This window comes from Myotis brandtii, unplaced genomic scaffold (assembly GCF_000412655.1).
Source record: "Myotis brandtii unplaced genomic scaffold, ASM41265v1 scaffold223, whole genome shotgun sequence".
Classification (NCBI taxonomy): Eukaryota; Metazoa; Chordata; class Mammalia; order Chiroptera; family Vespertilionidae; genus Myotis; species Myotis brandtii.
Window position 1 is genome coordinate 238747 of NW_005358369.1, and position 15050 is coordinate 253796.

At 53.2% G+C, this 15050-nt stretch overlaps 1 pseudogene; it reads left to right on the forward strand.

Annotated features, from left to right (window-relative positions):
- The window catches only part of LOC102242866, a 40366-nt pseudogene extending 31602 nt beyond the window's left edge, over positions 1–8764 (forward strand).
- The last annotated feature ends 6286 nt before the right edge of the window (positions 8765–15050 follow it).

Sequence of the window (15050 nt, forward strand, 5' to 3'; positions counted from 1 at the left end):
GGGCTAGTGATGAATGTTTGTATAAACCGGTTTGCAAACATATCAGTCTTCTCAAACGGCCGTCTCTACTGTTCTATGAGCTGATTGCCGGGGAGGATTTCTATTGGATAGTCCATCGTTTTGTACCAACTGGAGAGAGAGGCAGGGCCCCAGGGCTGAGCCCTGAGTGTGACTCCTGGTTTCTGGCTTGAGCACCTGGGTGGACGATCGTTCACGTCTCGGGCGCACCATGGAAGGAGCAGCGGGCTGGAGATGGGCAGGGAAGACGGGAGGTCAGCTGGGAGTTTCTGGGTCTAACCTCCCGGAGCTGAGACCAAACTGAACACAAGAGCCCGGCTAGTCCAGGAGGATTTCCCGACGTGCAGTTCCGCATCGTATCCCGGCCCAGGCCGCAGGACTGTCATCACCGTCAGGGCATGCGGACGAGTCTGGGGGGAAGTGAGAACCCAGAATTAAGGGACTACTGGCCCCAAAGAAGCTGTTTGAGCCCAGAAGGGACTGAGTATCTTGAACTGGGGAGAAAGCATTTCCACCAACAACAGAACAGGAGACTCGGAAGGCACGCTGAGTTCAGTGGAGGAAAACTCTGATTGAGCCCGTCCCGACAAGAGAAAGAGGAAAGTGGGGGGGGGCAGGAGGGGAGGAGGGTGAGCCAGCCCGGAAAGCCTCTGAAATGTGGCCACTCACGTGGAGATAAAAATCCTCTCTCTCCCCCCAGGGGAGCAAGATGAGAATGTGGCCGAGAACTTGGCAAACACAAATGTGCACCTCCCCAATTGTCAAGTATTATAACTCTTAAAATTGAACATTTTATTTTGCAGCGTCAGCTTCTAGACCCCCACTGAAAACTGTTTTGCTGTCAGCTCACTCTCAGGCAGTGGTCCCCAAATTTTTTGATCTGGTGCTCATTTAGTAAAAGCAAACTTTCACCATTAATGCATGTTTATTAATTTTTTAAACACAGTTTTATTGATTTTCAGAGAGAGAGGAAGGGAGAGAAATAGAGAGATAGAAACATTGATGAGAGAGAAACATCACTGATCAGCTGCGTTCTACACGCCCCCTACTGGGGATTGAGCCCACAAACTGGGCATGTGTCCTGACTGGGAATTGAACCAGTGACCTCTCGTTTCCTGGGTTGATGCTCAACTGCCGAGCCACACCAGCCAGGCACATGTTCATTAATTTTTTTATAAATCCAATGCATGTCCTACTATCTATACTAATAAAAGGGTAATATGCTAATTAGACCAGACATCTTCCAGACATCCATCTGGACACCCTTCCGGACAAAGCCACGGTGGCGGAGGCCGAGGCAGAGGCGGTTAGAGGCAATCAGGCCAGCAGGCAGAGGTGGTTAGGGGCTTAGGAGCCAGTGGTCCCAGATTGTGAGAGGGATATCTGACTGCTGGTTTAGGCCAGGATCAGGCCTAAACTGGCAGTCAGACATCCCCCAATAATGAGTCCCTTGGAGAGGATGCAGGCTGGGCTGAGGGAACCCCCTTCCCTATGCACGAATTTTATGCACCAGGCCTCTAGTCTATAATAATAAAAGGGTACTATGCTAATTAGACCACCACAGTGGGCGGGGGCCACAGCAGAGGCAGTAGAGGCCCCCGGGCCGCGGTGGTAGTGGGTGAGGGCCAGGGCCAAGGCCCTTGCATGAATTTCATGCATCGGGCCTCTAGTTATTGGATAATAAATATCCCATGACACAGTAAACTAGTTAGGGTACAAGCTAAAACTAGGGAGATAGTAAAAAGATCAGTGGCTGCCCAGGGCGTGGGGGATGGGAGGGATAAACAGGGGAGCACGGAGATTTGGAGGATATTTCGGCGGGGGGGTGTGAACCTACTCCGTCTGACACGGTAATGGAGGAGACCTGACTATACATTTGTCAAAACCTACAAAATGTACAACACAAAAAATAAGCCATGATGTCAACAACAGACGTAAGTAATGCTAATGCAACACTATGGCTCTTACCCACTGTCACAAACACACGCAGCAACGCGCGAGGTTAGCAACAGAAGCTGGGTGGGGTGCGGGGGCCTGTCTGCACTCTCCATTCCATTTGTCTCCATAAACCCACTGCTCAGAACAGTCTGTTCACGTAAAAGGATGTTCTGCTGACAAGTAATTCATTCAAGAATTTCAAGTTGTGTCACATCATTTAACACCCCCTGGAACGCTCTCTAGCGGCTCCAGGAAGTGAGAGTGGCCACCTGCACATCAGGCAGGCGGAGTAACCCTGCAAACTCCACGGCCGCCCCACGTGGACGTGGTGGGAGCGAGGTCTGAGGCTCCTTCCCTCCCAAAGCGAAGCTGATCCGCTGGCTCCCGCGGGCGCCCGCCTGGGAATTCCTCTAAGGGGTGGTCCCGGGCACTTTTTGTTATTCCTGGAGTTTAGTATCAGCCCCGCGTTGTTATGGGGAGAGGAAGGCACATGAGAAGTTGAACGGGTTCCATTTCATGTTCTGGAATCCGAATATTGCAAAGTCAGTTATTCAGCCCTGTGCTCGAGTCTTCCCAACGCGCCCTGAAAGTCAGAACAGACCTGCCTACGGGCGGGAGCCTGGCCCGGCCACTTGGTTGTCCTGCCGATGCCAGTGCCAGGACCCTCCGGAGCGCGGGCAGTGTTCCCCTGACCTGTTGCTCCGACGCCCTTTTTCTCTTTATTCCAAACATGGAGCAGACTCACCAAGACACCCCTCCCACCTCCCCTCCTCCACCCCATTCTCAGGGACTCTCCAGAGGCACCCAGATAACAGCCGGGAGGGACACGTGCTAACGGGACACACCAGGCCCTGTGCTCAGTGTCTCATGAGTGATGTCACTTCATTAGCAAACATGCTCCAGGGGTGGGCACTGTGATGATCCCATTTTCCAGATGAGAAAACTGAGGCCAGGACTGCCAAGTAGCTCTCTTCTTTAAAAATGAGTGGCAGGAATGAAGCGAGCGCCCGGAATTCGTGGTGCGCCCACTCTGAGCTTTGCACTGTGCCGGTCAGGAAGGGAGGGCGTGGGCTCGCACAGCCAGACCTGGGCTGCAGTCCCCGACCTCGACCTCGACCAGGGATAAGAGCAGTGGCCATTCGTTAGCTGTCTTGTGGTCAATCATTCAGGCGGTTTTATTGAGCGCCTACTATGGGCCTGGGACCCTCCTAGCGGATTGGGCGAATGAGACAAAGATGCCGGCCTTGGAGTTTGCATTCCTGTGGCATGAAGGGGACAGTGCACACAAGGAGAGTCCTGTGTGGTATTGGAAGGCACCCGCGCCCCAGACAGGCTGGCCCCCAACAGCCCCCCCAGCCAGTCAGCGCTGTGTGACCCGCGCACAGGCCCGCGCTCCGGAGGGCCCCGCGCTAGGGGAAGGCTCGGCTGTCTCCACCTGCAAGTCCCCCTTAGTTTTTGAACCGAAGATTGCTCCGTGCTCCCGGGAGGGAGGACCCCGCTCTGTGTTTGTGTTGGGCTCATGGATGACAGAGCCGGTCCGGAAACGGAGAGAAATTCCTTCGGAAGCCTCAGCGTAAGTGACCCCGGGGCCTTGCGTGAGAATCATGGTCGTGAATATTTATTCCCGCGTCCTAATCCGGAGCGCCCTGTCCCGGGCTGGTCCATTTCTGTTCCCAGCACCAAACACGAGGCCGGGCGCAGGGTAAACGCTCAGTCACGCTAGTGGCCCACTTTGAAGATGAGGAAACTGAGGCTTGGAGAGGCCAGACTGATCAGGGGCCACGGCCAGGCAGGGAGCGAAGCCAGGACTCGCTTTCAGAGCTGATGCCAAGTCCACCGACTCCCACCCATTATGTCCTGGGAACGAAACGACCACACTGTGGGTGCTTGTTCATGGTGAAGCCAGTGGCTCCTTTTAGGAAAGTAGGACTGCCCGCCACTCGGAAGCACTGCACTGCTGTGCGGGAACGTGATGCGTGTCCAGGCGTCTGCTCTGAATCTGGACCCTTCCCGTTCGGCCACGGGAAATATGTCAATGGTTTCTGCTGCACCGACGGCAGAGCATGAGCCTGTGCGATGAGAGCTATTTTACCTTCCGGTTCCCTCCTCGCGTCCCGCCACGTTACGTGACTCTTTGCCACAGATTCGCGGAGCTCTGCCCAGCGTGACTCCGCCACAGTCCCACCGGCCCGCCGCCCTGCATGGGCGCCGGTGCCTCCCAAACACGCCAGGACCTGAGCCCCGGGGCCTGTGAACACCGCCTTCCGCGGCCAAAGATGGGACCATGTTGAGATGCTGAGAGGAGGTGCTTTTACTGGATCACTCGGGGGACCCTAAATCCAAGGACCAGTGGCCTTGGTGAGAGAGAGGCGGCCCTCGCGGGGTGGCTCAGTGGACAGAGTGTCATCACACTCTCTCTGCAGGGCGTCAAATCTCTCTCCGTCTCCCTCTTATTTCTTAAATTTTTAAAATTTTTTGGTTAATCCTCACCCGAGGATATTTTCCCATTGAATTTTTTAGAGAGAGTGAAAGGGAAAGGGGAGAGACAGAGAGAGAGAGACACATCAATGTGAGAGAGACACATCGATTGGTTGCCTCTCACACCCACCCCTACAGGGCCGGGATCGAGCCTGAACCGAGGTACAGGCCCTGGATTGAAATCGGACGCTGGGAGGGAGGCACCGGCTCAGTGCCCAGGAGGCAGGGGGGAAAGCAGGACTGGGCCTCGGGGGTCTGAACTACAATGCAGTCTCGGAAGAGGCCTCAGCCAGTCCCTAAGGGTCAAGCTCTGGGCCTGGGATGACCTCTGAGACAAGGTGGGTTTCTCAGAGTCTGTCTGTCCGAGCGGCATCCATTAATTCCAGGGCCAGACTAACCGCCAGAGCTGCTTGCGTGTCCCCTGTGACTCCAAGCCCGCACTCGAACCACCTCCTCACCTCAAGCTCCCACACTGAGCCAACGTCCCCACTGCTTCCAGTCCCCCGGACCAGGTCCCAGATGACCATGGGGGCAGCCCGCTGTGCCCCAGAGCCCACTGTGATTGTTCTCGTCGCCCGTCCTGAAGTCCTGCGCGAATGTGCGCCCGGCCCGCCTAGCATTTTCTGCAGAAAGCCCAGCAGAGGGTCTGGCTTAGGCGTTCCTGACCACCGCTGGGGCTTCCCCAGGTGCCCCCGTGTGGTGTGGTGTGGCCCCTCCTCTCAGGAAATATGATAAAAACCTCCTCTCCATGGCCTCCCTTAGCCACCTCTATAAAGTAAAACCCAGGGCGCACAACTGAGATGGAGCATCAGCCCGTGACTGGGTGTGAACTGCCCCAAGAAGAGGATGTGGCGGGCCAGGCGGCTGTCCCCCAGCAACCCCGGGACAGTGACTGCTGGCTGAGCAGAAGCCTCAGTAACGGGGACGTTTTCTCGTGGTCATTCCAGATCCTCACTTTGTCGCTGTACGCAGGGGCAGGAGCCGTGGAGTCCATGGGTCACTCTGCTGAATGCTGACATCCCTTTCTTTCCATCCCAGACCAGCTGTGTGACCTTGGGACCGTCCTTGAACAGTTCAAGGTCCCCGGTGCCTCCTGCATAAAACAGGTGCCCAGAGCTCGTGCCCCCAGGCAGAGATCCGACACGTCATCTCTCAAGAACATTCCAGCTCCAGTCTGTGCTCTGTAACGATGGTCGCCATGGAGACTGGGCCCTTTCCGGGCACCAGGCATTCCTGACCGCCTCAGGTATAGAAACGCAACCCTCACAACAACATTATGGGGAAAAACTGTTATTTGCCCTCAATTTACAGACCAGACACCTGAGGCAGAAAGAGGTTAAGTAACCGCCAAGAAGAACTAGCAAAGATGGGACTTGAACTCGAGGAGTCGGTCCTCCGCTCCCACATGTCTATCCACTGTGCCTTCTCCTCTCTAGGCAGCCAAAAACGCTGCCTTTACTGAAGAAAGTCATATAGTGGCTCCAAAATATTCTTTTCCTTTTCATCCTGTTTCCCAGGGAGTTTGCTCCAAAGCAGAATTCCCTCCAGGCCCATTTCATTTGGCATCAAGTATTTTATTGGTCAGACACTCATTTTATAACATTTCATCTTATGAAAGTTCAGCATAATTGCATGGCTTACATTTTTTCACAGAACTGTTTTCACAGGGGGGAAAAAGCGGCTTCGCAGAGCCACTGTGGCTAAACCAGGAGGTGAAGGGAGAAGACAAGTCTCTCTTGCAAAGTACTTTTCACCTTCCCTCCCCGGAGATGGTGCCGACACACGGTTCCCAGCGGGGTCCTTGCCAGCATTCAGTGTAGGGTCTTAAGGTGCCAGCAAGGAGGGAGCATTGCCATGTCAGTCTCCTGATCCCATGGGAACTGGAAAGTCAGAAGCAAGTGCGCTTCATGCACAGGTCAGAGTGGTTTCAGAATCGGCCATTGAACCTTATCAAGAAACGGAGGCTCGGAGGCACTGTGTCTTGTCCAACAACGCCCAGCCAGCTCGGATCTGGTCTGAACCGGGATTTGCTGGGTTTGGCTCAAGTAGTCTCCCAGAGGCCCCGGCTGAGGGAGAAGCAGCCGGGAAAATAAGTACAGCAAGGTTTGCACCCGATTTTTATCTTCGACGACGCAGTGGTGGGATTGAGTCTTAAAATGTTTCATTTGGAGAGAGAAACATCAATGTGAGAGAGACACATCCGTTGGTTGTCTCCTGCAGGGGCCCCGAACGAGGCCCGGGATCCAGCCTGCAACCAGGGCACCGGCCCTCGACCTGAATCAAACCAGGGACACTTCAGTCCATGGTCCTACACTCTATCCACGGAGCCAGACCGGCTAGAGATAAAAATAAAAGTTCCTGATGCCCAGAGATGTCGATACAAAGGCAGCCTGTGAGATCGGTGACTTGACGAGATTATGTTGGGAGAGGTATATTTAGGGAGATTAGCAAACGTGTTTAGTTCATCTTTTTCACTCTTAGGAGAGAACAGCTCTAGGAAGACCTCTCAAATCCCATCCCCTGGAAAAAATGGGTGTGGTCTTCTGAGACTCAATACAAAGCTCCAAACTCGCTCTTTCCAGAATACAGGAGTGTGTTTGGAACGTAGCTTTTCGGGGCGCGGGGGCGTGGAGACCTCTGAGAGCTACTGCCACCACGCTGGGCAGGCTGGGTCCCGGAGCCGACTTCTTTGTACTAATCCTTCTCAAGCAACTATTGCCTTTCTTGGACTTGCACTGAGAAGGAGAAATTTGGTTCCTGCCAGTTGAATGTTCCAAGCAGTTTGAATAAGGGGAAGCTCAAACAAGAGGAAGGGAAAAGGAAAGAGAGAGAGGGAAACATCCATGATGAGAGAGGATCACTGAATCGCTGCCTCCTGCAAGCCCCACATGGGATGGAGCCTGCAACCTGGCCATACGCCCTGACCTGGAGTGGAACGGAGACCTCTTGCTTCATAGGTGGACGCTCAACCACCGAGCCACGCCAGCCGAGCAGCATTTATGTTTTAGAGTCATCGTTCAGACGGCTGTTTTAGAAACAAAGCCTGGATGTTGCAGTCGGTGTGAAGCGAGTGCAGGGCAGGTACCGGCAGCTGGAGGCCCCGCTCTGAGAGAGTTCCTGTTAGACAAGAAAACGTCGTCTCACTGCTACTGGCCTAACGTGGGTGAAGAGAGAACAGAGATCTGTGTCCTCTGGCTTTGGAAATCTCACTTAACTTCACACCGGCCACGTCCAGGGCTCCAAGTCCTCCGCCTCCGGCAGAAACGCCGAGTGGCCCTGGCGCTGCGAGCTGGCGCTGCACACAGATCGAGGCAGTGAAATTCTCCCACATGTGGAGGAAATGGGCGAAGTCATTCAGAGTTCAGCCTTTTCATCAGGAGCCAATGAAAGACTGAAATGGTGTTTGAGAGGAAACCCAAAGGGGCTAGGACCCTAGCCGCCAGGTGCAGAAAGCAAAGATTACCTGTCACTCTACCTGTTACCGGTCAGCTGCCTAAAGAGTGAATTTCGGGCAAAATTCAAATTCTTTATCCTGAAATCAAAGCTGTGGAGAGTCGCCGGGCATACAGGTTTATGCAAGGCAAAGGCTGGGGGTTCAAAAAACTCATCCGTAGAGGTTGGCTCTTGGACGAAGCCCTCAGGCTGCTCCCTGGTGACAAGCTGACCCTCTTCTGTGAGGTGAGCGTGGTGCCAGATTCCGTCACCATTTCTGGCCAGAAAACCATGAAGATGGTGAAGGTTCCGGAGGGCCGGCTGGCCGATGAGCTAGGAGGACTTCGGGAGGATTCCTGGTCCACAGACTGTTGTGTGTGTGTTGCTGGCCAGGAATTCCAGGCCCGCAAAGCCATCTTAGCCGCTCGTTCTCCAGTGTGTGGTGCCATGTTTGAACACGCAGTGGAGGAGAGCAAAAGGAATCGGGTTGAAATCGTTGACGTGGAGCCTGAAAGGAGATGACGGGCTTTGTTTACACGGGGAAGGCTCCGAACCTGGACAAAACCGCTGGCGGTTTGCGGGCAGCTGCTGACAAGTACGCCCGGGAGCATCTGAAGGTCATGCGTGAGGACGCCCTCTGCGGTCACCTCTCCCCGGACAGCGCTGCAGAATTGCTCACCTGGCTGACCTCCACAGCGCAGATCAATTGAGAACTCAGGCGGTGGATTTCACCAACTCTCATGTTGAGGATGTCTTGGAGACCTCGGGGTCGGGGGGCGGGGGGAGACAGGCAATGGTGGCGCCCCATCCCTGCTTGGTGGCTGAGGTGCACCACTCTCTGGCTTCAGCACAGGGCCTCTGTCTGGAGCCCCCACGCAAGCGCCTGAAGCAGCCCTGAGAGCATGCCTGCTGGACGACTCCCTTGATGTTCCAGAAGCACCAGCCACTGTTGCTCCATCAACCCCCAGGTAGACAGGGTGGTCTGTGGAGCTTTGACCTGCTGGGGGGGTGGGGCGGGGTAGACCGCATCTCCACCCAGATTTCTACAACAGCATGAAATAAACTTGGCGAAAATGGTGGGGGGGAGTGGGAGGGTCGGGGACTGGGGGCTGCTCAACCTGATGAAACCCCGTGGCTCCTCACTGTGTCCCTGTGGCCTGGCTGACTTGGTTCTGTGGGGATTCCGTTTAGGCTCTGGCCCTGAGGACACCCCTGCGGTGGCATCTGGAGAAACTTGCCGGCATCTGATGGAGCAGAACAAATCACCAGGTGCCTATAGCAAAAAGCAACACAATGCTCTCCAGGCCCATGAATGCTGCTGCAAATGATAGAGTTCTTTCTGTTTTTATGCCTGAAGAGTATTCCCTGGTGTAGATGTACCACAGTTTTCTTACCCAATCACCTGCTGATGGGCACTTAGGCTGTTTCCAGATCTCAGCTATTGTAAATTGTGCCACTATGAACATCGGGGTGCATATATCCTTTCTGATTGGTTTCAGGAAGAGATCAACCAACAAATTTGTATGCATATATGCATAATCTGTGGACACAAAGTGGTGATGAGGGGCTTGGGGGTGCGCGAGAGAGCCATCTGGAAGAGGTTAATGGGGGAAATGGGGGGACCGATGTAATATTTCAACAATAAAGATTTTTTTTACAAAGGAAAAAAAAATGTTTCATTTGCCAAAAGCCCATAAATGTAAGAGTAAGAAGAGGTCGGGGAGCACGTGAGGGGGAGAGGACCGACAAATCGCCAAAGAAACGACCGAGCCCCAGGGCCCATCGCTGGCCAGCGTCCAAAAGACCCTAATTTCAGAGAGGAGGCCGCGGTCCTTCGTGTGACCTTCAGGTTTGCGTTGGCAAAGGCGCAAGTGCTCACAGAGGCGGCGCGGCGGTTCGTTAAGAAGCGCTAGACGCCTGTAATCCCAGCTCAGAGGATTAATGTGCCCTTAAACGGATCCAGGTTTCGTGGGCCGCGCCAGGGGCTGCAGCTCGCAGAGATGTTATTAAAAATCCTATGGAAAGAGGCAGGAGGCCAAGCCCGACTGTCCTCGAAGACAGTGAGTGGCTCCCATTGGCCCGACACCAGAGCAGGGAGGCCTTCCCACGCCGCGAGCGAGGGGCGCGGTGCGCACAGCGGGCCCGTGAGAATGGAGACGGCGCGTGTGGCCGCTGAGTGTGGGCGGTGCCCCGCCCCCCGGAGGCCCCCCGGAAGCTCCTCTCCAGGTGACTCACCTGCGTCTGTGATGGACAGTGTCGTGGTCAGAGCACGGAGACGGGGCTCTAGCCCCGGCGGGCTGCGACCCCTGCGTTGTTGGAGCTTAGCCGTGTTCCCGCTTTGAGCCTCCGTTTCTTTACCTGCAAAATGGGCGCAGTGATGGGGGCCTCGTGGAGCGGTTAGAAGAAGTCGATGATACCTGTCCATGTTCAAGGTCTTCGCCATCATTGGGGACTGTCATTCTTAGTGTCCTGAGTGTAACTATGGCCTCACGTCCAGCTCTGAACTCACGAGAGTGTCCACGTTACAAGGAGAGTGGCGTGGAGCACAGCGGGGTGGACTCAGTGGGAAGGTTAGAAGGGGCGCACGTGGGGCTGAGGGATTAGGAAGCGGGGGGCCCTGAAGGCTCGCCACATGGAATAACATGTGGATTGGCACTGACGGACAGGTGGCAGGGTGGTGCCAAAGGGACTAGATTTAAGATGAGAAAGGCCGACGTTGGCAAATCGGCTCAGAGAGATCACAGCAATCCGGGCAGAGGGGAGGGGGGCGGAGGCCACCTGGGACGGCTACGGAACCCCTGAAGACGGAATACAGGGACCAGCCCCACGGGGGTGGGGGCCACCCTGAGAAAATAGACATGGAAGACAGCGTGTCTGTGAAGCAGGAACAGGCCGCGGTGTGAAAGGTGCAGTCAGAGCCTCAGAGGGGGAGGGGTGAGTAGGTTTACAGCTCTGAGTACATGAAACGCAGCTTATTCTTGTCTTACTACTTATTATTATTGTATTATTTCCCATACAAACACCTGTAAACCTACTTTTGCCCCACCTTGTATAATGGCAGAAATAAGATGGAAGGTTTTAAAGCCAACTAGAGGGAAGTGGCAAAGAAAAACGGAAGGGCCCCAGCCGCTTTGGCTCGGTGGACAGAGCGTTGGCCTTCGGACTGTAGGGTCCCAGGTTCGATTCCAGCCAAGGGTACATGCCCGGGTTACGGGCTCAATCCCCAGTGTGGGGTGTGCAGGAGGCAGCTGATCTATGTTTCTCTCTCATCATTGATGTTTCTATCTCTCTCTCTCCCTCTCTCTTCCTCTCCGAAATCAATAAAAATATATATTTTTTAAAATAGAAGAAAATAGCAAGGAAAAAAATGGAAGAAAGGGGCTCTGATTAGAGGTTCAATCTATGAGTAATAGAGATCACCAAAGAGAAGAAAATAAAATGGAAGAGGAAATCTTCAAAGAAATAACCTTCCAGAATGTTCTCCGAAGGCATGAGTTTTCCGATGGAAAGAGTCCATTGGGTGCAGAGCTCAATGGAGCAAAAGGGAACGAGAAGATGGCACCGTCTTCCAGAGAGAAAAGCAGGCCACCTGCACAGGCCCAGGTGCCATGACAGAGTCCGGTGAAGGGAGGTGACACTTACTCTCGAATTCCACACGCGGCCCGATTCTCCATCAGCATGAGCGAGGATATCTGCAGACGCGGGGCGGCCTCTAAAATCCGCCTCCCGTGTGCGCTCTCTCAGAAAGCTCCATGAGGATGTGCATTTTTTTTTTTAAGGAATAAACCAATTAAGAAAAGATGTGGCATGTAGGAAACAGGATCCATTGAACCAGGAGAGAAACCATGGGAACCCCAGGACCACGGGGAAGGGAGGAGCCAGACTAGAACGCTACGTTTAGCCTGGACTGGCTCAGTCAGAACCCTCCGAGAGAGCCTTCTGCGGGGGTAAAAATGCATAGAAAACGGCTGTGTCCGGGTAGCATTTGCATGTCAATCATAATAATGTACAGGCAATATGGGTCTAAGAAAATTAAGATGAAAACGCACCGGGAAGCTGGAAGGTGGGCAGGAGAGGAGGAGGGCAGGGAGAGAGGAGGAGGGAAGAAGACCCAGCCCAGCCAGCCACGGTGGAAGGCAAAAGAGACACATCAAGAAGCAGCAGCAGCACAGGCACGTTATTTCCTAACATGAAGGAAATGACAGAAAAAGAAAAGGAAAGGAGAGTCGAAAGCCGTGACCTCCGGGGGAAGAGCGGAGGGCGGGCAGGAGGCGGCTGCTCTTCACAGGCCCTGGGCAATTCCCGGGCCCTTTAAGTTGGAGACGTGTACTTGGACCAAAGTAACCTTTAAAGAAGGAAGAAATGGGTCACGTTTGCAGGCCTGGGGAAACAAACACACAAGAGAAAGCTCATTCTCCGCTCAGCTGAGAACCGGGACTAGAAGGCGCTGGGGTTGCCATGGCAAAGGGCCCTGCACCAGATAGGGAACATTTGAGACCCCATCGCAGCTCCGCACGATTTCTCCGTGTGATTTGGGGCAAGTCCCACCAATTCTGTTTGCTTCTACTTCAGTTCTGGAGCCAGGCAGGTGTACCTAGAGCAGGAGTGGGCAACCCCTGGCACGCGTGCCAAACATGGCACGCCAGTAACTTTTGCTGGCACGCAAAACCCTCTCTTATAATCTTCCATTTACAATTTTTTTCTTAATATCGACTTTTTTTATTTTTCAGATAAATTCAGTGTAGGTGCATCTTAGATAAATAAATAATTTTACGTAACAAGTTATCTTAAAGACCATAGACATGGATTGACGAGAGAGGGGAAGAGCAATTTCAATAGTGTCGAAAACGAACTATTGAGGACTTGGAATGCCATTCCAGAAATTTTTTTCTGTTTAAAAAAACTTTACAACAGCGTTACTCTCCATGTTTTCATCCGCATATGCTTGTGAATCTTTGTTCTCAGTGATGAATTTTGTTAAGTCTCATAATAGGAGTAGCCTGACGGATGAAAGTAGTAGCTCGTGCATATCTCTGAAGGTCACGAAATATAAACCTGAGGTAAAATCTCTGTCATCAGTGATGCAGCAGCAAAAGTGCCACTGATAATATCAAACGGAGTCATAAAGTTTTCTGTCGTACTATCAGTGTACATGTATACATTAAAAAATAGCTCCCCACAGGCACTCCTCCTGCTCCCTCGCCTAAGACCATCGGAAAACACATATATAATTACATTGTTTTTGTGATTAATCACTATGCTTTAATTATGTTCACTTTGTAACAACGAAATTGGGGGTCACCACAACATGAGGAATTGTATTAAAGGGCCTCGGCATTAGGAAGGTTGAAAACCGCTGGCTTAAGTGGACACGAGGATTCCTTCACTCAGTGGAAGTTTTGTTTCTTCCCGAGAGTGTCTGGGTGCCTGTTTACAAGAAGCCGAGGCTTTGCCGGCTCCCTGTTTAAAACACGGATTCCTGCCCCAGCTCTCGCTCACAGCTCCTGCCCGCAGCGGCGGCGAGGCTGCTTAGAATAGAGATTCTTCGAGGATTGGCCCAAGACCGCAGGCCCTCACGTTCCCGCCGCTCTTAAGCCGCCTGATTCTCAATAAACAACCCACTGCCGAAGCAGGGTGCCGTGTTGTTTTGATTTGTCACGAAGAGCTTTCCAGCTGCCTGGATTACCCCAAGCGAAGCATCGCTCCTGCGGGCCGGCTGCCGTGTGCGGGGCGCTCCCCGGGCCTGGGCTGTCAGGCCTGCAGCAGCATGTGGACACGCAGGTCCCAGGCACTGCGTGTCTCTAGCAGCTTCAGCGATGGCCAATGGGGGAACTTCCAGCCGAGAGCACAGGACAGGGACCCCGAGACTCAGGTGCCCCACCTGCACTGGACACGCCAGGAAGAGGCTTCCGTACACGCACCCTGCCCTTGGGCTGCCCTCCAGATGGGGAAGGAGGCCGGCAGCAAACAGCGACGCCCTCGGCTGGTTGGAAAAGCCGGGGGGGGGGGGGGGGGGGGGGGGAAGGTCCGCCACCTGCTTCTCCATCCCCTTGGACCAACGCAGACCTGCCTACCTGGCTGAGGGGTGAGCCCTGCCCGGAGCCTGCTGAGCTGTCTGTCCTCTGCATGCCGCCTTGCCACCTGGGGTGACTTTTCTGTGACCTTGCCCGGCAAGGGGCTGTCGCCTCCATCTGAGCACCAAGGGCACAGAATACAGGCTCCGGGCAGGACCTCTAGGACGCTCTAGGTCAGGGGTGGGCAACCTTTTTGTGAGTGCGTGCCAAAACCAGCAAAATCTCTGACTCAAAATTCTTCTGCATGCCAACCCTAATTTTTTAAGAACATGTTACGCCTACTTGGTATCTCTTAAGGTGTACGTATGTGAAGAACCTTGAAGAAATAATAAAATTCATTCGAGCGACAAAAACACAGTATATGACGATGAAAAATACATTTATTTATTTATTTATTTTTATGGAGATGACAGAAGCACAATTTCTCGAGTTGTAGACTTAGAAGCACCATACTTGCACTTCTGCTTCATTCTATTACCTAAAGCCAGGCACGTGGTCAAGTCAGGAGACAGAGGCAGAGGACACTTCAAAGTTAAATGCCCAAAGGGGGTGGATGCAGAGAGGGTAAAAGATCATTCAATCCATCCTCAAAACCTATCAATTCTACCTTAGAAGTACTTTCCACACCTGTCCAATACTCCTTCTATCTTATTGCTACCACCACTTCCGTTCACCATGATCTCCCTTACCTATCACCACCTGACTGCTCTGTCCAAATCTTTCTTGTCCATTCCTTCTCAGACCATTCTCAGTGCAGCAACGAGAATAAAGTTAAAAAGAAAACCTGCTCTGACCACTCATTTAATTAAGTCTGCCAAGCTAAGAGTCAGGGAAGGGTTCTTATTTGCGTTGTTGTCTTAAGTATGAGTCTGAGTTAACCAAATGAACAGAGTAGGAAGAATACTCCTGGCAGTGGAAAAGCATATGCGGAACTCTGGGGGTTGAGGGAGCAAAGGACTTGAGAAACTGAAAGGCTATGAATCAGGCTGGAGTATCCATAGAGCTGCATTTGGGGGGAACCAGAACATGGACAAGGCACATCTTCAGCTAAGAAGGATGGAGCTCCAACCATGGTTGGGGATGGAGAAAGGCAAAACTATTTGGAGGCAG